This window comes from Cherax quadricarinatus, chromosome 100 (assembly GCF_038502225.1).
Source record: "Cherax quadricarinatus isolate ZL_2023a chromosome 100, ASM3850222v1, whole genome shotgun sequence".
Classification (NCBI taxonomy): domain Eukaryota; kingdom Metazoa; phylum Arthropoda; class Malacostraca; order Decapoda; family Parastacidae; genus Cherax; species Cherax quadricarinatus.
In genome coordinates, this window is record NC_091391.1 from 5,528,208 (window position 1) to 5,533,402 (window position 5,195).

Sequence of the window (5,195 nt, forward strand, 5' to 3'; positions counted from 1 at the left end):
CCCCGCCCCCATCGTCTTCTGCAGAGAGAATCTCACAGATGAGGAGAAAGAGAGAGAGAGAGAGAGACAGAAAGAGAGAGAGAGAGAAAAAGAGAGACAGAAGCTCCACATGAACTTAAGCTCTGGTAAGGATATAGTTTCAGTGTTACTTATCAATGAGTAGGTTAGCGTATGCGCGTTGAGGGCGTGCGTGGGCGGTGGGCGGGGCGGCTTCGTAGCCAATGGGGTTGTCAGCGTCTTTCAACCACGGCAGACACGGCAGCCACGGCAGACTGTCTCTCAGTGTAGCCAGGGGCACCCAGGTGAGTGTCGACCACCACCTTGTAGTCTTGTCTAACCCTTCCACGCTGCCTCCTGCTTCCCCTACCGTGCCTAGCCGCGTACCTGCTTCACCTAGCACCCGTTCACCTAGCAGAAGGCCTAGCAGAAGGTTTAGCAGCAGGCCTAGCAGCAGGAGGCCCCCTTCACGAGCAACACAACTCCCGTTCCACAGCACTATAAGACTAGTGCCATCAAGTGCCACCTTCTGCAGTGACACCAGGCTAGCGGCACTCTACCCAGCGTGCCCCTGGGTATACACGGCCCTATATACCCCTAAATACACAGAAGAAGGGTGTTAAACAGCCCTACCTCACTACAATACCCCTACATTGACTCTTCTAGTTACAACACTGTCTTCACACACAAACGTAAGTATAACTGTGTACTCTCAGTATAACACTCTGTACTCTCAGTATAACACTCTGTACTCTCAGTATAACAGTGTACTCTCAGTATAACACTCTGTACTCTCAGTATAACACTCTGTACTCTCAGTATAACACTGTGTACTCTCAGTATAACAGTGTACTCTCAGTATAACACTCTGTACTCTCAGTATAACACTGTGTACTCTCAGTATAACAGTGTACTCTCAGTATAACAGTGTACTCTCAGTATAACACTGTGTACTCTCAGTATAACACTCTGTACTCTCAGTATAACACTGTGTACTCTCAGTATAACAGTGTACTCTCAGTATAACACTCTGTACTCTCAGTATAACACTGTGTACTCTCAGTATAACAGTGTACTCTCAGTATAACACTCTGTACTCTCAGTATAACACTGTGTACTCTCAGTATAACAGTGTACTCTCAGTATAACACTCTGTACTCTCAGTATAACACTCTGTACTCTCAGTATAACACTGTGTACTCTCAGTATAACAGTGTACTCTCAGTATAACACTCTGTACTCTCAGTATAACACTGTGTACTCTCAGTATAACAGTGTACTCTCAGTATAACACTGTACTCTCAGTATAACACTGTGTACACTCAGTATAACACTCTGTACTCTCAGTATAACACTGTGTACTCTCAGTATAACACTGTGTACTCTCAGTATAACACTCTGTACTCTCAGTATAACACTGTGTACTCTCAGTATAACAGTGTACTCTCAGTATAACACTCTGTACTCTCAGTATAACACTGTGTACTCTCAGTATAACACTGTAAACTCTCAGTATCACTGTGTACTCTCAGTATAACACTGTGTACTCTCAGTATAACAGTGTACTCTCAGTATAACACTCTGTACTCTCAGTATAACACTCTGTACTCTCAGTATAACACTGTGTACTCTCAGTATAACAGTGTACTCTCAGTATAACACTCTGTACTCTCAGTATAACACTCTGTACTCTCAGTATAACACTGTGTACTCTCAGTATAACACTGTGTACTCTCAGTATAACAGTGTACTCTCAGTATAACACTCTGTACTCTCAGTATAACAGTGTACTCTCAGTATAACACTGTGTACTCTCAGTATAACACTGTGTACTCTCAGTATAACACTGTGTACTCTCAGTATAACAGTGTACTCTCAGTATAACACTGTGTACTCTCAGTATAACACTCTGTACTCTCAGTATAACACTGTGTACTCTCAGTATAACAGTGAACTCTCAGTGTAACACTGTGTACTCTCAGTATAACACTGTGTACTCTCAGTATAACACTGTGTACTCTCAGTATAACACTGTACTCTCAGTATAACACTGTGTACACTCAGTATAACACTCTGTACTCTCAGTATAACACTGTGTACTCTCAGTATAACACTGTGTACTCTCAGTATAACACTGTGTACTCTCAGTATAACACTGTGTACTCTCAGTATAACACTGTGTACTCTCAGTATAACACTGTGTACTCTCAGTATAACACTGTGTACTCTCAGTACAACACTGTGTACACTGAGTACAACACTATGTACACTGAGTACAACACTATGTACACTGAGTACAACACTGTGTACACTGAGTACAACACTATGTACACTGAGTACAACACTGTGTACACTGAGTACAACACTATGTACACTGAGTACAACACTATGTACACTCAGTACAACACTGTGTACACTCAGTACAACACTGTGTACTCTCAGTATAACACTGTGTACTCTCAGTATAACACTGTGTACTCTCAGTATAACACTGTGTACTCTCAGTATAACACTGTGTACTCTCAGTATAACACTGTGTACTCTCAGTATAACACTGTGTACTCTCAGTATAACACTGTGTACTCTCAGTATAACACTGTGTACTCTCAGTATAACACTGTGTACTCTCAGTATAACACTGTGTACTCTCAGTATAACACTGTGTACTCTCAGTATAACACTGTGTACTCTCAGTATAACACTGTGTACTCTCAGTATAACACTGTGTACTCTCAGTATAACACTGTGTACTCTCAGTATAACACTGTGTACTCTCAGTATAACACTGTGTACTCTCAGTATAACAGTGAACTCTCAGTGTAACACTGTGTACTCTCAGTATAACACTGTGTACTCTCAGTATAACACTGTGTACTCTCAGTATAACACTGTGTACTCTCAGTATAACACTGTGTACTCTCAGTATAACACTGTGTACTCTCAGTATAACAGTGTACTCTCAGTATAACACTGTGTACTCTCAGTATAACACTGTGTACTCTCAGTATAACACTGTGTACTCTCAGTATAACAGTGTACTCTCAGTATAACACTGTGTACTCTCAGTATAACACTGTGTACTCTCAGTATAGCACTGTGTACTCTCAGTATAACAGTGTACTCTCAGTATAACAGTGTACTCTCAGTATAACACTGTGTACTCTCAGTATAACAGTGTACTCTCAGTATAACAGTGTACTCTCAGTATAACACTGTGTACTCTCAGTATAACACTGTGTACTCTCAGTATAACAGTGTACTCTCAGTATAACACTGTGTACTCTCAGTATAACACTGTGTACTCTCAGTATAACAGTGTACTCTCAGTATAACACTGTGTACTCTCAGTATAACAGTGTACTCTCAGTATAACACTGTGTACTCTCAGTATAACACTGTGTACTCTCAGTATAACAGTGTACTCTCAGTATATCTTAATGGTCCTCATTAGCGTGTTGGCATACCTGGAGTTTACCTGGAGAGAGTTCCGGGGGTCAACGCCCCCGCAGCCCGGTCTGTGACCAGGCCTCCTGGTGGATCAGAGCCTGATCAACCAGGCTGTTGCTGCTGGCTGCACGCAAACCAACGTGCATATACAAGAATTTTTGCAACATTCTTGAAACTGTTGCAATATTGCAACACAAACAACGTATTGGTGTTGCAATATTGCAACACAACCAGGCCATTATGTTGCAATCTTCCAACCCAACAAGGTTGTGGTGTTGCAACATTGCAACACAAACAAGGTTCCGGTGCTGCAATATTGCAACACAAAGGTTCTGATGTTGCAATATTTCAACACAAATGTCGTGATATTGCAATATTGCAACACCAGCCAGGTCCAGATGTCGCAATATGTAACACAAAGTCCTAGTGTTGCAGTATTGCAACACAAACAAGATTCAGATATTGCAATATTGCAACACAAAGTCCTGGTGTTGCAGTATTGCAACACAAACAAGGTCCTAGTGTTGCAATACGTTCTGAGAGAGCCTGCGGCCGGCGACACACCCACACTGTGGTACTCTGCAGACTTTCCTTCAGTGGCTGCCACTTGCAACTCTGCACAGCTTCTGATGACGCACTGACAAGTGAGAAAGTACTTGAGCTAAAGATGTGGGTGTACTCACCTAGTTGTATTTACCTAGTTGAGGTTGCAGGGGTCGAGTTCAAGCTCCTGGCCCCGCCTGTTCACTGGTCGCTACTATGTGTGTGTGTGTGTGTGTGTGTGTGTGTGTGTGTGTGTGTGTGTGTGTGTGTGTGTGTGTGTGTGTGTGTGCTTGTGTGTGTGTGTGTGTGTGTGTGTGTGTGTGTGTGTGCTTGTGTGTGTGTGTGTGTACTCACCTAATTGTACTCACCTAATTGTGGTTGCAGGGGTCGAGACTCAGCTCCTGGCCCCGCCTCTTCACTGATCGCTACTGGATCCTCTCTCTCTCTGCTTCCTGAGCTTTGTCATACCTCTTCTTAAAACTATGTATGGTTCCTGCCTCCACTACTTCACTTGCTAGGCTATTCCACTTGCTGACAACTCTATGACTGAAGAAATACTTCCTAACGTCCCTGTGACTCGTCTGAGTCTTCAGCTTCCAGTTGTGACCCCTTGTCCCTGTGTCCCCTCTCTGGAACATCCTATCTCTGTCCACCTTGTCTATTCCCCGCAGTATCTTGTATGTCGTTATCATGTCTCCCCTGACCCTTCTGTCCTCCAATGTCGTCAGTCCGATTTCACTTAACCTTTCCTCGTACGACATTCCCTTGAGCTCTGGGACTAGCCTTGTTGCAAACCTTTGTACTTTCTCTAACTTCTTGACGTGCTTGACCAGGTGTGGGTTCCAGACTGGTGCTGCATACTCCAGTATGGGCCTAACATACACAGTGTACAGTGTCTTGAACGATTCCTTATTAAGGTATCGGAACGCTATTCTCAGGTTTGCCAGGCGCCCGTATGCTGCAGCGGTTATTTGGTTGATGTGTGCCTCCGGTGATGTGCTCGGTGTTATGGTCACCCCAAGGTCTTTCTCCCTGAGTGAGGTCTGTAGTCTTTGTCCACCTAGCCTATACTCTGTCTGCGGTCTTCTTTGCCCCTCCCCAATTTTCATGACTTTGCATTTGGCTGGATTGAATTCGAGAAGCCAGTTGCTGGACCACATGTCCAGCCTGTCCAGGTCTCTTTGCAGTCCTGCCTCATCCTCGTCCAA

The 5,195-nt window shown here is 43.8% G+C and overlaps 1 protein-coding gene across 1 annotated transcript in view; it reads left to right on the plus strand.

Moving 5' to 3' along the window:
* Nucleotides 1-262: 262 nt before the first annotated feature.
* Nucleotides 263-5,195, plus strand: part of LOC128704602 (uncharacterized) — a 179,375-nt gene continuing 174,442 nt past the window's right edge. Inside the window, exon 1 of the mRNA XM_070079606.1 lies at nucleotides 263-689. The gene's annotated coding sequence lies outside the window, so the exon portion shown is untranslated. The remainder of the gene's footprint in view (nucleotides 690-5,195) is intronic.